Source organism: Hippopotamus amphibius, chromosome 11 (genome assembly GCF_030028045.1).
Source record: "Hippopotamus amphibius kiboko isolate mHipAmp2 chromosome 11, mHipAmp2.hap2, whole genome shotgun sequence".
NCBI lineage: Eukaryota > Metazoa > Chordata > Mammalia > Artiodactyla > Hippopotamidae > Hippopotamus > Hippopotamus amphibius.
This window is the reverse complement of record NC_080196.1, coordinates 114700483-114719209: the sequence shown is the minus strand read 5'-3', so window position 1 is coordinate 114719209 and position 18727 is coordinate 114700483. Positions and strand designations below refer to the sequence as shown.

General features: G+C 62.2%; 1 long non-coding RNA gene across 1 annotated transcript; it reads left to right on the top strand.

The window, feature by feature from the left end:
* The first annotated feature begins 3252 nt into the window (after positions 1–3252).
* On the top strand, positions 3253–5587 carry LOC130831888 (uncharacterized). The gene is made up of 3 exons (XR_009048137.1): positions 3253–4180; positions 4426–4587; positions 4718–5587. It is a non-coding gene; the product is annotated as an uncharacterized LOC130831888 (long non-coding RNA).
* Positions 5588–18727: the final 13140 nt, after the last annotated feature.

Below are 18727 nucleotides of genomic sequence, written 5' to 3'. Positions count from 1 at the left end.
CTGGCCCGAGTTGCACCTCAGCAGAGCGGGGAGGGAGGGAGCCGGGGCGGGGAGGAGACGGGCGGGTGCGCAGTTCACAGACGGATGGTGGAACAGGAGGTGGGTGTGGACTCTTCCTGCGAGACCCTGGGGCCGTTAACCGGGTCCATCTGCTCTCGGAAAGTTCCCACCGGTGAGCCCCTGGGCAGGTGTGCGTCCCCGAGGGCCCTGGGGCCGAGGCTCTGGATGGACGGTGGCGGCCCTGCAGCCTGTGGGGCACACACGAGGCCCCTGACCCCGCCCCGGCCCTGAGCGCGATTCCCCGGGAAAGCAGGTCCACGGGCCGTGCCAGGCCCCAAACACGGCTTCCTCCGGGAGCAGGGCAGGCTCCACGGGCGCCGTGCTGGGGCCCCGGGACAGCGAGGCTGTCCCCCCCGCCACCTGCTCTTGGGAAGAGGCCCTGAGGCCCCGATTCTGGGGCAGCGCGCGGGGCCAGGGGCAGAAGCACCGCGGCCTCGCGGCCAAAACTTGAGGCAGAGAAGGGCTATCCGCGCCCCTTTCGACGGCGTATCGGGGTTTGCGCGCGACGGCCTGGCGGGAGGGGCAGGAAGGGGGTCTAGAGCCCGCAGCCCCGGGGGGCCCGTCTGAGCGCAGCTTCTGGGGCCGCAGGTCTGGGGTCCGGCCTGGGGCCTGCACGCCTCACCCGCCCCCGGTGGCCCGTCTGGGGCCGTGTTTGCACGCGAGGCTCCGGGAGGTCGGTCGCACGTGCACCGCTGTCCTCCTAGGCTCTTCCCCTGGGTGGCAGCGGGCCCGTGGGTCCTGGCGGCTGGCCCCCGGTGCCCGCACCTGGCCGCTCCGAGCAGGCCACCGCTTCCCCCGCCCCCTCGTGTGGGAGGAAACCGAGGCCCAGGGACGTCGCCCCAGGTCGTGGCTAATTAGTGCTGAGAACGTCTGCCGTGTTCCGACACGACACCTGCCTCCCACAAGAGCGGTAACTGGCCGGGCTCCCCCAAGGCCCCGCGGACATCACGCAGACGTGCCTCGCCCGCCCCCGCTCCCCTGCCAGCTGTGGGGTCCCTGGTGCGTCCGTGTGCCCTGTTGCACGTGTGAGGGCCGCGTGTGTCCTGGGCTGGTCTCCACCCGCTGACGCTGGCCTCGGAGGAGGCCCCCCCTGGCTCTGGCGTCTCAGGGGTGACGGGGTGGGGGCCCCTCGCTTCTCCCGGCCGAGGAGCGGGGCGGGGAGGCTGGGGCAGCGTCCCCGCGGGGAAGACACGGGCTCTCGGGCTCTGGGGGAAGGTGCCCCGCGCGGCCAGGCCACCTTGCTGGGCCCCACCCAGGGCCCACTTAGTGCCGGGCCCCGCAGAGGGCACCTGCAGGGGAGGGGCCGCCGCCGGGAACCCGGCTGCCAGGCTGCCCCTCGGTCGCCGGGGGGCCCACGGAGCCGGCTCTGCATGGCTGCGGGGCCGGGCCTGGGGGGCTGCTGGCGGCCCGCCCAGTGACCTTGTGCCCGGGGGGGGGGGGGGGGCGCGGGGCTTGGGAGGGCCCCAGGGCGGGGGTGCTGGGCGGCCCCGGCTCTCCCGACGGCGCGTCCCCCCCGCGGGCCGCGCCTTCCCCGCCCGCCCGCCCTCACAGGCCAGTTTCTCATGAGTGGTTTGAGAGGAAAGCCGCGTCGTTCAGCAGATGCCCGGCCCGGTCGCGGGGCCTGGGACCCTCAGCTCGGCCTGAGGACGGGGACGGGGCCCCGAGGACGTGGGGCGGGGGAGCTGCTGGACGGGGCGGCGCGGGAGGGCCTGGGCTCCTGTCCCGCGTGCTCGGCGAGGCCGGAGGCCCGGCAAGGACCTGCCTCGGGGCCCTCTCGCCCGGACTGGCCCTTTCACCCGGCAGCACGACCCGCGCTCGGGACAGAGGCGCGGAGGCAGGGACACTGCCCGGGCAGCCCTCCCTCGCCCCTCGGGCTGTGAGGGGGTCACGTCGGACCATCTCCCTCTGTCCTGACCCCCTGCAGACGCAGATTTCAAAGCCACGTTAGCCCAGGGCCTTAGAGAAGCACGTGTGGAGACAGGGCTGAACCGCAGACTCACTGGGACGGGCGCGGACGTGGAGCTGTGAGGCGGGCAGGGCTGAGGCCGGTTCTGGGGGGCCTCTACGGAAGGATACGGGAGACTTCCAGAGCCCCCTGGCGTCCTGGTCGTGAGCTCCCAAAGAGGGGGTGCAGCGGGGCATCCGGGGTGTCCCCACGGTCCTTCTCTGTCCCTGCTCTGCTCACTTACGCTCTGCCTCGTTCCAAACAGGGCTGGAGATGGTTCTCACCTGCAGCCTGAGCCGGTGGCCGAGCCCCCTTCCTGCTGCTCCCTGAGCCAGGCTACACGCCCTGGCAGCCGCAGGAGGCAGCCAGAGGAGCCCGGCGGGGAGCAGGGGGGCCGAGCGGAAGGCAGAGGTTTGGGCAAGTACGGGGGAGCAAAACGCCGGCAGGTCAACTCCCCGCGGGGGAGGCGGCCCTGGCTGGCGGCACACGCGGCACGGGGCCCGCGTCCTCCTGAGGCAGTGAGGAGGGGGCCGGGGCCGGCCGGGGCTCCTTCCTCCCGCTGACCGACTCGCTCCCAAAGGACCAGGCGCCGGGCCAGCAGAGGGCCCCACGGCAGCGGCACGTTCCCGCCCGCGAAGCCCCTTCCTCCCTACAGGCCAGAGAGCCCCCTCCACCCAGGGGCCCCGGGGAAGCGCCTTCCACACCATCCCCCAAGGTGGCACCAGCAGGACCAGCGCAAGGTCCTGGGCACCGGACAAACCAAGCTGACCCGACAGGGCTGTGTGGGCTCTGAGACCGGCACGACGGTGGGTGGGCCGCAGCCCACAGGACAGCGGAGACCCGGGGCCGGGCCCGCACAGGTGGCCGTGGGCTAAGATGAGAGGTGCGGCCAGCACCTGCGGTCCCTGGCGGGTCAAACAAGCGCCAGGACAAGACTTCGAAGGCACTGAAATGATATTTGTTTACTTATTTGGCTGCACTGGGTCTTAGTTGCAGCCGCGGGACCTGTATTCCCACACGCGGGCCTCTCTGGTTGTGGCCTGAGGGATCCTTTAGTGGTGGCACGTGGGAGCTAGTCCTCTGACCAAGGATGGAACCCGGGCCTCCTACACTGGGAGCTTGGAGTCTGAGCCCCTGGACCACCAGGGACGTCCCAAGGATACGACATGAAAACCACCCAGCGTACCGAGACTGTCAGGTGAACTGGGTGAACCGGGTGCCTGGACCGTTGGACAAGGTCTTAAAGCAGCACCAGGAGGGTGATCCAACAGGCAGTTACAAGTGGCCTCGAACCAAATGGGAAGAATAGAAAATCTTAGGAAAAACCCAGACGTGACGGTGAGGAACCGGATGGGAATAATAGCAGGACGAACCCTGGTCGCCTGGCAGGGGCGGTGTGGCCGTGCAGCGTACCCGCGACCCTGAGCACACGTGGGAACCCACCCAGTCTGAGCAGCAGAGAGAAACACTGAAGACGACATGAACGGGGCCTCAGGGGCGATGAGACGATGTCACTAGAGCCCCAGAGGAGAGGGGAGGGGAGTGAGGCTGGAAGAGAACTAGGATAAACCATGGCTGAGAACTCCCCAAATTTCGTAAAAGACGTGCACCTACAGGTTCAAGAATCTGAACAAATCCCGAATAGGAAAACACCCTCAAACCCACGCCAAGTCACATCGTGACTAAACTTTTGAAAACTAAAGATAAACCAAAATGTTTGCAACACCCAGAAGGAAACACATTGCTGATGAAAAAAACAACCCCGTTTCAACAGTAGCTAGTTCATCTGAGACCACAGAGACCAGAAGGAAGAGGCACATTTTCAAGGGCTGAAAGGATAGCACCGTCAACCCCAAATTACCCTTTGGGGTGAAGGGGAAACAAAGACAACGTTCTCAGGCAGAAATAAACACATAAATCAGTGAATGAATTTGTCAGTAGTGACCTGCCGTCCAACAGAGGGCAAAGGAAGGTTTTCAAACAGAAAGGACACGACCGGAGGACGCTTGGAGCCTTGGGAAGGAAGACGGAGCGGGCGGAGCGCAAGATGGGCCTCCTTCCCGCCCCACAGGGGTGTCTGAGTCACATCTGATGGTGGAGACAAAAATCACGACACCGTTGGACACTCTAGACAGCTGCCTTTAGGAGTGAGGAGGTGCAGAGCGCCAAACAGAGGTGAGAGGCCCTCGGGCAGGTGGGGGGTGGATGCCGGAGACACATGGGCAACACCCAGGCGACCAGATGCCAGCGGTGCATGGTGGACACTCCGACCCCACGCCTGGACCCAGAGCAGCGGGGCAAAGGCCGGGCTGACGTGACACCAGGGCGCACCCCTTGCAGGCTGGTTCTGTTTCCTGGCGCTGCTGTCACCAAGCCCCACCGAGGGGCAGCTCAAGGCACTTCTTCCCTGCCTCTTGCAGGCCAGGATTCCGAGATGGAGGATGGGCCGGGTCGGGGCCTCCTGGCGGCCCCGAGGCGGAAGCTGCCGGGCCTCACTCCTCTGCCCCCGCGCAGCCGTCTCTCTCAGAGTCTCCTCCTGGCCTCACGTGAGGACACGCTCCCTGGCGGTTAGAGCCCGCAAGGTAGTCCGGGATTATCGCGTGTCGCGCTCCTTACCTAAGTCACATTTGCAGAGACCCACGTTCCCCGTGGGGTGGGTGGGGTCCGAGATCCCACCACAACGGCCAACGGTGTGCTCTGCTTCTTGTGCAGCAGGGCAAACCCATGACACCCTCAGAGTGTCCGTAGGATACGCCCCGATGTTCGAAATCAGCTCGCCTGTTTAACCTTGGGAGGAATGTCTTCCCGGGGGGCTCTCCAAGAGATCACGCGATGAGAAAACCAGCGCGGACGTGAGAAGCGGGCAGTCCCTTCCGGCTCCCCCTGTGTGGCAGGCAGGACTGTCCGGTGCCAGGCTGGCTGCTCCCCGAGGGTGCGGTCACGCGGGTGAGCGCCTCGGGAGCAGAGCTGGTGCCCAGGAGCTGGAGGGATGGGGCAGGGCCCGCGAGGTGCAGGGTGGGCAAGGCCGGGGCGTGAGGAGGGGTGAGCCCTGGCTGCGGCCTGACCTGCGGGCTCACTCGCCGCCTGGGCCGGCTTGGCGGGAGGGGTCCACGGGGGCCCCCCTCCCAGGCGCCCTGCACAGAGATGGCTGCAGTGGCGGGTGGGGCAGGGGCTGCAGGGAGCCTGGGTGGACGCCTCGGAGGAACTGGGACATTGAGACAAGACGGGTTCTGTTTACTTCTCCTCTTCGGGGTCTGTCTTCTATTTTAATTATTTTCTCTCTCATGTTTCCGTCCCCTCTGTTCATAACAAATTTGTTTTGCTCACGTTTGCATGTTTTCATCACTCTAGTTTCCTATTTTCAGCCTCTCTGGGTTCTCACCCTGTGACGGTTTTATTTTTCTTTTCCGTGTCTTTCCTGAATTCTGCTACGTATCTTTTCCTTTCCTTCAATGATCTCATCAGTGCTTCGTGAGCTCTTATATCTCTGCTTGAACTCTTGTTTAATAGGTGAGTGTTTCCTGCATTTCTTTGCATTTATGACATTGTCAACACAACTTCATCTCCGGAGCAATCGTTGATGGTGTGTGTTCTTTGTCTGCTGCTTGTGTTTTTTATCCACTTTTCCTTGTTTCCTGCCGTATCTTCGCATAGATCCTTTCAAATTATTAATCCTCCCTGAACATGGTGAGTTCTCTACAGACCTTCCGCTTGCAAGGGGTGCAGGCAGGAGATGGTGAACGCAGCATCCCAGGACTGACGGACGTTTCCTGGTTCTCAGCAGAGCCTCACACACGTCTGTGCACCTGGTGGGACCACTGGTTTGGGGTTACCAGGACTTCTGCAGGCAACAGAGGTCAGCCCTGCAGGGACCTCATAGTGGGAGCTCCTCCCAGCGCCCCTCACTGACAGGCCTCTGTGCGGCTTTCCTTGTTGGCCCCACATACCCCATCCCCTGGCACCAAATGTGGTCAAAGACGGTCCCATAGCCAGCCCGTGGCCCTGATCCCATTTTCCATCCCCAGATCATGGGCTCTGATGGCAGGCTATCTACCTCGTGTGCAGAACTCAGGGTCCTGCGTCCTCTGCCCGAGACCTCCTGCAGCAGGGTCCACTCTCAGCCTGTCGGCAATCTGAGCACAGCCTCCTCTGAGTTGGTGATGCCTGCTGGTGTTGAAGGTTTGAGATTCCCAGTGTCTGCAGTTTGGTCAAAAACAATGTTTGTACTTTGTTCCTGCTCTTTGTGTCCAGGGACAAACAACTGAGACATTTTATTCACCATTTTAAGCTGAAAGTCAGTACGTAACATTTTTTCAACAATCACCTATTTATCTCTAACTCACCCTATGACATGGGTTCTGCGGTTGTCAACAGAAGTCGCATGGTCTTTACAAAACGCTCAGGTGAGAAGAACCTGTGTGGGCAAAACAGTGGGCGCCGGGGACGCTGAGGTGACCCGCGCCCGGGGGGGTGTGGCCCGCAGCCCCTCCCCGGGGACTCTGAGTCCACGGTGTTTCCGCACCGTCTCCCCACGTTGCTCTCTGGGTCAAGCTCTGTTTCCCGTGGTGGTGACCGGCCCTCACCCCTCCGGTGCTTTGTGGGGTCAGCCCCCGGGGACCCATGGATCCAAGCTAGGTCTCACGGTCCCTCCTGCAGGGCCCACATCACGCGTGTGTTGTGGGTTTGCTCCTTCTGACGTGGACAGACGCCTGTCCGGTACTCAGGGTGAGCTTGGGGGCAACCTGCTGGCTGGACCTGAAGCGACACGCACAGTCGTTCCAAAACTGGATTCCAGGCCCCGCGGCCCCGAGACGCTGCAGCTGATGGAGGCGAATAGGACGTGCTGGCAGCGTGTGTCCCCGAATGCAGGTCTGTAGCGAGCAGCATGGGGACCCTGCCCCGAGGGCCGCCCGCCCTGCAGGTTTCCAGGATAACGAGGGCCCGCCTGGCCTCAGATCCCAGCCTGGAGGGGTCGGGAGAGGGGCCCTGAAGACGGAGTGCAGCCCGGCCACTAGAGGAACCTACCGGGCTGGGGCCCAGGTGCCTCTGAGAGCGGCCTGGTCCAGACGCTCAGAAAGCCCACAGCTGCGAGGGTAAGCGTGAGCGGCTCACACCAGCCCCCGCGGGGCCTGCGGGAAGGAGCCCGGAGAGGAAGCCTCGGCGCACAGCCGTCCTCACCCCGCGGCCGGTGTGCGTCCCGCGCGGGGCGCGGGTGCTGGCGCCCGGCTTCCTCAGGCCGTGACCGGGCGTGGTCCAGTCCCTGCACACCGGCTCTGGGCTGTCAGCGGGCAGATGCGGCCTCCCTGCTGAGCTCAGGCAGGCGTGAGAGGCAGCGGAGAGAGGGGATGGTGGGCGGTGCCGGCGGCTGCGGGACGGTCTCTGTCGGCTCTCGCGGGAGGTTGTCCTTGCCACCGGGCCTGATGCCTGGGGCAGCGTCTCCGCCCCTCGGCGCCCCCACCCGGCTGCGGCCTCTGCGCTGTCCGTCCTGCGCCCTGCCGCGTGCTGGGCACACCCGACCTCCACCCCTGGGCACCGGCTGCCGAGGGCCCTGCGTCTGTGGGGAAGGGTGCGGTCAGGCCTCCCGGAGCGCGGGCTGGGGATGGAGAGGCTGGGCGGGACCTCACGCCCGCCTGTGTCCTCCCCCGAGTCCTCTCGCCCGCCCCGTCTCCTCGGCTCAGAACAGGGCTTGGGCCCCACGTGTGACGTCTTGTCCGCAGCCCTCAGAGGGTCTGCTTGGAGCCTCAGAGAGACGAACGAAGAAGAAATGAGCCCTGAGCAGCCTCCCCATCAGGCCCAGAGGGAAAACCAGCCGCTTCTCGTGGCATGTTTGCCTCGGAGCCTTGGACGCGCTTCTGGAGGACCGGGCCTCCTCCCAAGTGGTGTGTCCTTCCCAGGAGCCGGGCGTTGCCAGAGAGGCCCTGGGGAGGGGACGGGCCTCCCGCGGGTCTCCCTCCAGCTTCTAAAGTGAGGCCTTGGCGGCCCCGCGGCTGAGCGCAGCGTGGGCGGGTTGACGTGCAGACAGAGCGGCCCCCCCACCGCAGAACAAAGCTTTTATGATGTCGCTGAAAGACCAGTGTTTGCGAAGGTTGCTACAGGACACACCGCATGGAGAATCCAAAATAGAGCGTCTAGACAAACTCCTACTGTCTGACCTTTGGTGTGTTTCCTCGTCCGCCCGTCTTGCCAAGCAAATGGGCGACTGAGCAGCGGCTCAGCGGACGCCCTGTCACCGGGCCTGACGAGGCCCAGGTCGCTGTTGTAAATTTCAGTCTGGCTGCCGTGGCGACGGGGCTCCTCCACCGGCGGGGCTGCCGTGTGTGTCTGGATCTCCGTGAACTAATTTCAAGTCTGCTGCATCCAAAAGCCACAGGGCGGCTGAAAAACGGGGCTCGCTTCCAGCCAGCGGGACCCCAGCGTTCACCTAAGACACGAAGAGGAAGGCGGACAGCCCGGGAGCGAGTGAAAGGCGGTGACCGCCAGGCCTGTCCTGGGGGCTGGGGCTGGGGGCCCCGGCTCTGCCGGAGGGAAGCGTCCAGGGCCTCAGCACAGCCAGCCCGGGCATTCTCTCCCTCCAGGTCCCGCTGGCAGCCGCGCCCAAGCCTCTGAAAGCAGCCGCGCCTGTGGCTCCGAGGCAAGAGGAGACGCGACTCCACATGCACACGCTCGCCTCGGCAGGACTGGAGCCTGCCTGATTCTCCTGGACGTGCGGCTTTGAGTGGTGGAGCCTTCGGGGCGGCGGCGGGGGGAGCTGACTCTGGGATTCCCTGGGGCAGGGCACGCGGACAGCAGGGGACGAGGGCTCCGGAGAGTAGCCATGAGCCTCCCCGTGGACACGCGGCCTGGCCGTGCCTGCAGACCGCCCGGCCGAGCCGGTGGACCTGCGTTGCCGTGTGCCCTGCAGGCGTTCCGACGGGTGTTTCCACGGGGACGTGACTCTGCCTTTGAAAATGGAAACTGGAGAAAGATTGGACTTGTTTTGCTGGAAAAGATGCCGCTGCTTCAGAACGATGTTGGCGCCGTGACATGCTCAGGGCAACAGCACCTTCGCGATGGCTCCGACTGGCCAGACGCCATGAACGGTCCAAAGAGGAAAAGACACGCTTTGCACCCGATGTGCCGCCTGTACCAGAAGGTGAGGGGACGTGTTCCCAGACCTTCCTGCCCCTTGCCTGGAGCTCAAGGGCGCGTGGGATCTTAGCTGCAGGTATATTGTGGCCAAAGTGTGTCCTGAACACGCGTGATCTTTACACTTATTTTCTACAGACACAGGAAAGGGAAACGTCACGGAGTCTCTGAGCGACGCGGGCTTCGTGGGCACAGTGCTGGGAGTTCTTTAGGGAGTCTGTCCCTGACGAGGGAAAAGCAGAAACGCCTCTGCTTCGCTGGGGCGAGGCTCTGGAGGCCCCGTGGAAGGGGTAGCGGGAGCCTGGTGAAGGGCCGGCCCGTAGGGGCAGTCAGAGGCCTGCGAGCCCCCTGGACTGTCCCAGCAGGGCCCTCAGGTGGCAGGGGGGCTGCTCAAGGCCGTGGGCCCCCCCAGGGCTGTGGCCCTGGGGGCCCCGGGAGCTGTCCAGGGGCACTTGTGGTCGTTGGACGGGGGCGGGCGGGAGCTAGCTTCCGGCGGGAAGTGGGCGCGGGGCGGAGGCCGCCAGCCTCCAGCCTCGTGCAGGGCCCCCAGCGCTTGGAATTCCGCAGCAGAGCGTCCTGAGAGCTGAGGCTGGGAAACCCGCTCCAACTCGAAGGAGGCGCAGGACAGAGGCTGCGGCGTAGCTCTGGCCAGCATTTCCCAGATCTCGCTCGGTGAGGGCCCAGGCCCAGCTCTGACGGTCCCTGCTCTGAGCAGACGGGACAGCGGGAAGCTAGTGTGCGAGTGGGGGCTGGCTGGCCTGCGGCTGGTGACGGGATTGGGCACAAGCCTTCCCAGGGCCGTGCAAATCCATCTCCCCGGAGGCTTCATGAATCCTTGGCCAGAGCCAAACCTGCCCTCGGTGCCCCCTGGCCTGTCTCTACACCTGCAGCACGGGAAGCGTCAGAGCTACGCACAGAGCTGGAGTCCGCACCATAGGAGCAGTGCTGCCCTCGCAGCCTGGCTGAGGGGCTGCAGTCAGAGCTGCAGGGAAGCGTCTGTCACCGGCAAAGCAGAGCTCCTTGGGACCACCACACCCCTGTCAGAACACTTGCCCTTAATTCAGCTTCTCAACACACCTTTCACGGCCTGCCCACCGGCTGCCTGGTCCCGGGGCCTGACACTCAGCACGCTCCCAGCTCTGCTGCCTCAGGAGACAGACTTAACTGTCAGGCCAACGTCACACCTCGGTTCCACCATAGCTTTAAAAATAACGTGTGTGACTTACTGATTTCAAAATGTATCCCAAAGCTACAGTCGTCAAAACAGGGTGGTCCTGGCACAAAGACAGACATATGGACCAAAGGAACAGAATCAAGAGCCCAGAAATAAACCCTCACAAGGGAGGTCAAATGGTTTTCAACAAGGATGCTGAAACTATTCCATGAGGAAGGACAGTCTTTTCAACAAATGGCGCTGGAAAGACTGGATGTCCACGCGCAAAAGGATGAAGTTGAAGCCCTACCTCAGACCATATAAAAAAATTAACACGAAATGGATCCAAGACCTAAACATAAGACCTAAAATTACGAAACTCTTGGATGAAACAATAGGACGAACGCTTCAGGACATCCGGTTTAGCAGTGATTTCTTGGATATGACACCAAAGGCACAGGTAACAAAAGACAAAATAGACAAATTGAACCTCTTGAAAATTTAGAAACTTTGTGCATCAAAAGACAATATCAGCAGAGTAAAAAGGCAATCCACTGAATGGGAGAAAATATTCGCACACTGTCTATCTGATAAAGGGCTAGTATCCAGGATATACAGAGAACTCCTAAAACTCACCAACAAGAAACAAACAACTGGATTCAAAAATGGACAAAAGGCTCGAATAGACATTTCTCCAGAGAAGACATACAAATGGCCAATACACGCATACAAAGATGCTCAACATCACGAACCAGGGAAATTCAAGTCAAAACCACAATGAGGTACCACGTCACACCCGCGAGGATGGCTGTCGTCCCACAACCAGGAAACCGCAGCGGGCAGGGATGTGGAGAAACTGGGACCCTCGTAAGCTGCTGGTGGGAATGCAAAACAGTGCAGCTGCTGTGCAGACAGTACGGCAGTTCCTCAAGAAAGTGAACCTGGAATTACCATATGACCCAGCAACTCCACTCCTGGATTTATACTCAAAAGAATTGAACGCAGAGGCTTGAACAGATGTTGTGCACCCACGTTCACAGCAGCATATTCACAATAACTAAAACGTGGAAGCAGCCCCCGTGTCCATCGACAGATGAACGGATAAACAAAATGTGGGAACAGACCCAATGGAAGATTATTCAACCTAAAAGGAGGAGGAGGTCCTGACTCAGGCCGCAGCATGGGTGAACCGGGAGGACACTGCACTCAGCGAAATAGGCTGGATACAAAAACGTAAATCCGTACAGGTGACTCCACCTGTACGAGGTCCTTCGCGTCGTCCAATTTGTAGACAGAAAGTAGAACGGTGGTACCAGGGCTGGGGGAGGGCTGGGAGGGAGCGCTCAGTGGGTGCAGAGTTTCAGTTTTATGAGATGAGAGGCTTTGTGGGGATGGATGATGGGGATGTCAGCACAGCAGCGTGAATGTACTTGATCCCGCGGAGCTGTGCTCCAAACGGCTTACGGTGGTAAATTTTGTGTTGTGTGTAGTTTAAAACAGTTTTTTTAGAGGGGGGGAATAACCTGTGCAAAAAAAAAGCAGTGACTCATCTGGCTTTTTTGTTGACATATTTACAAGATTGGGAAGACATAAATGTGATGCTTTGCAAGTTTTTGCAGGTGCAAAAATTTCATAATCTTGCCGGCCTTTTCCAGGAATATCATTGCTTGTTTTTTTTTGTTTTTTGTTTTTTTATTTTGGGGGGTACACCAGGTTCAATCATCTGTTTTTATACACATATCCCCGTATTCCCTCCCTTCCTTGACTCCCCCCCTCGAGTCCCCCCCACCCTCCCCGCCCCAGTCCTCTAAGGCAGCTTCCATCCTCGATCATTGCTTGTTTTTGATGATACGAGTTATTTAAAAGAACCGGACATTATCCAAAATACAGAACTCCTTTGGAAATTTTGAGGAAGGCTCTTAGACCACACAGCCCTGATCGTTTGTTCGTGGTCCCCACCCTGACGGCGAGGGCCAGGCGGGTGGGGGCCTGGAGTCGGGGCGGGCGGAGCAGGGGCTCGAGGGCCGCCCTGGTGAAGGCGGGGTCCCACTGGCCCCCGGGTGCACACCCGGCTCCCGGCTCCCAGCACGGGGTGTCCTTGAACGCGGAGGACGCCTGTCCCCCCACCCCCCATCTTCTGGTGCCGTCCGCAACCCACGCCAGACAGCCCTGTGCGGGGCCTCTGTCTGCACCCTGGAACCCTGCAGCTGCAGTTGAAACCTCCCTCCTCCTGGGAGTCCTGTCTGCCTGGCGGGTTCGTCTGTGCGTCTGGACGCACCCTAGGATCGTCTTCTGGGCCCTGAGCTGAGGGCCACGTCCCGGGGCCCCTTCCTGCGGCCCTCCTCTGCCTGCTGGGGTGCGTCCTCCTGCCGGGGGACACCGAGGGCTGGCACAGGGGCCACTTCTGGCAGGAATGGGAGCCCACAGACGGGACCCCACCATCACCACCGCGCCTCCCCCAGGATCCCCCACCGAGAGGAGAAGCCGCGTGGAGGCTGCACGGCTGAGCTCCCCGAGGGCGCAGGGCTGTGACCACGCCAGGACACTGTGTGGCCCCAGCTGAGAGGCCCAGGCAGGGCAGTGCCCAGGAGCAGTGCGTCCGCGGAAAATGACAGCCTCAGGAGCCTGGAAAAGTCGTAAGTGCCGGGAGAGAGCCGGGCGGGTGAGGAGAGCGGGTCCTGCTTCCTGCCGGGCCTGATTCTCCCAGCCCAGGAGCCGCCGCCCGCTGCTCCCGCCCTCCCAGGCACGGCCCATCGGTCCCCCTGGGGGCGAGCGGGGGCCAGGACAGCCAGGCCCGCGGTTCTGTCCGCTTGGTTTGCGTGCAAAGCGGGCGCGTCCCCACCAGGTGCATCTGCGCTGAGACCCGGGCCCCAGGGCCGCGAGGAGCCCCTGGTGGGTGATGGTGGCCCTAGAGTCTCACTGTGGGCTCCGGGAGGTGGGCTCCGGGCCGCGGGCGGGGCCCACACACGGCGGGAGGCCCAGGAAGTGGACGACGTCCGTGGGGACGCAGGCTGGTCTTCACGTGCCCCCAGCTCCCGGGACAAGATCTGGATGTGTGTGTGGAGAGCAAGGTGGGTCCTGAGCCCGGCAGCCTGGTTAAAGCCCCCATCCCAGCAGCACGGCCACGCGGGACCCCAGGTTCCTCGTCCGTAAGTGTCAGGGACCCGGGACCCCTCCCTGTGGGGCGTGGGATGGTAGGGTTGGCAGGAGGGGGTCGGTAGCCTCCCGGTGAGCCTGGGTCCCTGCAAGCCTGGGCCTGGCTGCACCGTGCACGGGGGTTCTAGTGGCTCCTGGGGTGAGGACCACTGGGCCGTGGTGCAGATCGGGCCCTGGAGGGCCACGCCTCAGACCCCACGCTCTGAGTGGGGAATGCCGCGTAGCTGACTTAGTGGGAAAACACAATAAACAGGAAAAACGGGAGTCCCGGGTTGGATCGTGTCTCCAGAAAGATACATTGAATTCCTAACCCCGAGACCTGTGAACAGGCCCTCACTTGGAAATAGGGTGTTTGTAGAGGTGACCATCCTCGAGGCCCAGGGGAGACACCCTGAGACCGCAGAGGTGGGGTGGAGGGACACGGCCGTGAGCTGGGGGGCGCACAGAGCCCCCAGAAGCTGGGAGGCAGGAAGGACCCTCCCCAGAGCCTCTGGTGGGACCGATGGCCTGGGGGCTGGAGGAATATGTTTCTGTTGTTTTCAGCTGCCCCATTTGTGATGGTTTGTCGTGGATGCACACACAAGGGGTCAGAGACACGCGGCTCCCGTGGACTCACGGCCCCTCGGCTGCGGGAAGAAGGGCTCAGAGACGGCCCCTCGTCCAAGGTGCTCTGAAGGGAAAGTTTGTATTTTGCCCCTTTTCTCCGGACTCTGTTGCTCCAGGCTCCTTGCGAGGTGGCAGGAGACCCGCCACAGATCGCCGTGGGTGAGAGCCTTTCCCGGGACGCGCGCCTGGCTGCTCTGGCCCCGCAAGGCGGGAGCCGGGGATCCAGGAAGGACCGCCAGACTGACTCCAGCACTGCCTAGGGCTCTCTGTTACTCTCCTTTAATAGAGGACGTTTGCTGCGGAAAAGGACGGAGGCTGAAACAATTCTGGAGCCAGACTGAATCCAAGTGAAAACAGGTCAGGGCTTCCTCCGCTCTCAGGACTTGACCCCCACGAAGGCGGGAAAGAGGGGTCCCCGGGCCCGCGGCGCGGCTGGGGGCCGGGGTCAGGTGCGTGTGTGCATTTGAGCACGGGGCGTGTGCTGCTCGTCGGAGAGAAGTCCCACGAACTAACTCACTCTCAGGCCGTCCGGAGAGGCCACTGCAGGTCCTGCGAGCCCACGTCTTGTGGACTCTGTTTCTACGGAGGTGCTGGGGTTGGGAGGGATGCTTTCTAAACACGAACAGGAAGTTCTTCAACGAACGCTACGTCATTCCAAACCTCACTTGCTACTCAGAGCTGGGGCTGCATCCGCAGCAGCCTGGGTGTCACCTGAGGCAGGAGGCGGGGAGGACGGGGCGCCCAGGCCCTCAGCCTGACCCACGCCCGACCCCTTCAGCCAGCAGCCACCAAGAGCACTGTGGCTCCCTGGCCTGGTTCACACTCATGTGTGAATGACTGACGGCCTTTTAATAGTCCACACACATTTGCATTTTTAGAATACAACCCTATTTACCCAGATAAATCTCTAACTGGCTGCAACCCTGGGGCCTTACGTGGAAACTTCAGGGGGCAGGCCCTGGAGAAGGGACGGAGCCAGCCTCCATCAGCCCTCGGAGTCAGCCCAGTTCCGCCGCTCACCTGCTCCCCACATACCTGAGCGAATGTGGAGGGAACCGGAGGGGCTCCCGGAGGCTGTCAGAGCCGGGATTCGGAACCGGGTGCACCCAGGGAGAGGTGCGCCTCGGAGCCTGGGCCCCGCTCACCCTTCCAGACACACCTCTTGGGTCTCCCTCCCGGGAATCCCCGCCGGAAAGCTCGTCCCGCACCTGTGGGGTCTGTCCTGTGCCCTCTGCTGCCGACGGGTGGCTGCCCCACCGCAGCGCCCCCGACCCCCACTTTGTGTCCCCGCCCGCCGGTCAGCACCTCGCCGTCCCCCGGCCGGCGCGGCCCCGGCCCCTCTTCTGCCAGTTGCTCAGTCTTCTCCCTGGTCTCCCTGCGCTGGGCCCCCTGCTGTATTCCACCCTCCTGCCTCAGCGATGCAGAGACCGTGGTCTTTTTCTCCCAGCAAAGGTGTATCAAGCACCTACTGTGCCAGCAGCGTCGCTGGGACGTCTCAGTGAGCAGAGTGACCGCAGCCGCAGCGTCCAGCCCGGCCCCTCCCCCGACGAGCCTGGCGGCCCAAGGCTAAGTCAGAGCAAAATCAGTTTAACGGTTTTAGGCAGAAAGAGATTGAAAACAGAATCACCAGACGGTCTCGAGGGCACCTCTGTGCCAAGTTCCAGGGACGCCCCAGGGCCGCCCACCCAGGAGCCACACAGCCGGGACCCTCACCCAAAGCTCTGCCCCTCCCACGACCCCCGACCAGATGCCAGCAGCCGCGCCAGAGCCAGGAAGGCTGCCCCTCGCTCCTGCCCCCAGACTGCTCTCGACGTCTCCAGAGACCGGACTTAAATGCGGCCCAGCTGTGCATGCAGGGAGGCAGGCCTCCGGGGAAGAGAGCGGGGCCCTGGGCTGCGTGCCTTCGTCATTCTTGCGCCTCTGCACACACCCTGCTCTTCAGCCACTGAAGGTCTCGTTATTTCTAGAAGCAGCCAGATGCTCTTGGTGCTTTTACATGTCACAGTGGGAAATTCTCCCCCTGAAAACTCCTCAACATCCTTCAAAGCCCTGCTCCACGTGACTGGGCCCCACTGCCCTTGGAGTGAGCCCTCAGGCCAACATTCTGCAGACAGAGGGTGGACCCGTGTGCTCAGCCCCTGGCCCTCCTGGTGGTCCTGCTGGGATGCTAGAGTGGACCAGGCTTGGGATGTGGAAGTGGGAGGGGCTTGTCCGGGCCAGGTGCAGAGGTGCCTGCCCCTCCGCCACAGGCCAGCCTGGGAGCCTTCGGTTGTCACTCCCCCTGGACGTTCTGGGTCCTGCCCTCTCCCCATCTCTGTTTGGCCGCCTCTCAGCTCTCGAGAGAACCTGCCCTTGGCAATCATTTGGGCGGGCAGGCTGCCCAGTGGTGCTTCTGGGGGAGTCCCATCCTGCCCGGCTTTGGGGGCCGGGCCCCTTGCCGGCCACAGCACCCTTCAGGGAGGCTGGAGTCCAGGCCTGACGACACACGGGGACGCGACGGGGGGACGCGGCTGCCAAGAGCGCCCGCCAGCTGGAGGTGTTGCTGGCACCTGCATCCCCAGCCGCCTCCAGCCCCCAAATACCTGGGCTTACAGGGATGGCCTTTCTCCCCCGGCAGCGGCAGGGGCCCAGGGGCGGCTTTGTTTGGGCGGCTGTCTCGCTGAGCCGTGTGAGCACAGCTGTGCAAGAAGGCAGACTTGCAGGCTTGGATTTTTCACCCTCTTCTCATTTCAATGTATGTGACTGAATGGCTTGCAGCTGCTTCAAAGGGATATCCTCCCCCCACCCCCCGCCCCCCCATCACTTTCTTTTTTGTCCTCGGTGGGGGGAGAGGGACCGGCCAGCACAGCTGGAGCGAATTAAAACCCACCTATTCAGGCTCGGCACCGCCAGCCACGCACACCCACCGTATACACAGACTTACACAGCTCGGCAAAAATAGTCTTTTCATGGCCGGGCAGGGCGGAAACCACAGCCGCGTGTACAGGCCTCCCAGTTTAGGCCTGGGATCCTCAGATCCTCCCCGAGAACAAGGAGGGCTGTGTTCCTGCGACCGGTCTCCCTCGACAGCCCCAGCGCCCACAGTCGGCAGACGAGCACCCTGAGTGCTTCTCCCCGCCTGCAAAGGGCATGGCCCAGTTTGCCATGTTCTTACTCTTTTTCACTCCCATTCATTTGAAACCTTTTACCCAAATTGTTCCATGTGAAGGAGGCGTCCCCCTGGAGCCTCACCAAAGGGCTCCCGGCAGACCTGCCCCCGGACACTGCGGGGAGGGCAGAGCCACTTCCCCGGGGCCGGGATGCTCTTGGCACATGTGCACCCTGGGAAGAGGTGCAGGAATGAGCCCCCATTGGAAAAGCTCAAGTAAGCCGTCGAGTTCAGTGTGAGGACAGGCCCGAGGAAAGCTTACCAGGGTTTGTTCTCCTGGATCTGAGAAGGGCTTTCCTTTTCTTAAAGCTTTTTGCATTTTTCAGTATCTCTCGGCCAGCACTGGGGTGCCTGGAATGCATAAAAGACTATTTTTCCAACCTGAAAATCTGAAATAGAAGCACCAATAAAAACAGATCCCAGATTTATGACCATGTTTTTTCACCTCCCTCTCTCCCTCTTTTTCTCTCTCTCTCTCACTTTTCTTTCTTCCAGTTGACTCGGGATGCCTGAAAACACGTGACTTCAGAGCACGCGGTGCGGGCGCGCCCCGTGCGCTGTGCCCCTTTGTCCCTTCCCGCGGCCTCCCCTCTCCGCCCCCGGGTGGCCTGGCGTGGCTGAGGCCCTGCGGCCTCGCCTTGGGCGGCCGCGCCGGGCGGGGATCCCACCCTTGCCTGTGAACAGCTGTTTCGGCAACTCTGAGGGCAGGTCAGTTTGGCGTGACCTCAGGAACTGCAGAACGTGGAGGGAGGTGGTTAAGAACCGGCTTCTTCACTGTTTCGCACCTTTGCCTGTAGTTTCCCAGCTCCTTCCAAAGCTCTGCCTAGCTGCTATCGACTCCAACCTGTGGCCCTTTGGATTCTTCTAGAAGGCATGTCCTTCTCGGCCCCGGGCTCCACGGGTCAGCACCGTGCCCACAGCCACCGCGGCCACCTCGCCACCCGCCGGACACAGGCCTGGACAGGGCCCGCCTCGCTGCCGGCGCCTGGACCAGGGCCCGCGAGTGGGAGGCCTGAGTCACGGTTTCCGTCGCTCGCACCCAGGCCTCTGAGCCCCGGCCGCGTCAGGGCTGGGAGTCCTTGGAGCCACCCCTCATTCTTCCCTCATCGGTGGGGGTTGTTTGTTTTGGGGGCCGAAGGCAGAAGGAGGGGGTGAAAATTCCCCACAGTGGCCGTTTGCTCCCTTTAAAAATAGTTCTTTAGCTTAAAAGACATCCAGAACTTCATTTCACGGTACTTCTGTAGGTTAGAGCCCTCCCCTGTGAGAAATCTGAACAGAACTATGTTGCCAGAGGCACCATGCCTCCAAGTTAAACACAGTATCGCGTTTGCTTTACTATTATTTTAAGTGAAAGCAATTAGGTCTGCAATTTAGTTTAATCATTTGCCAGGTCCTAGTTTTGACGTCCTAACCATTTAGGGGTTAAAACTTTCCGCCTCCTTCCCACGCCACAAATTCAGCAGGAGCTCAGTGCGGGTGGCTGGCGAAACTGCTGCCCGGAGAGCAGGTCTGGAAAGAGTGGAAAGCGGACGCT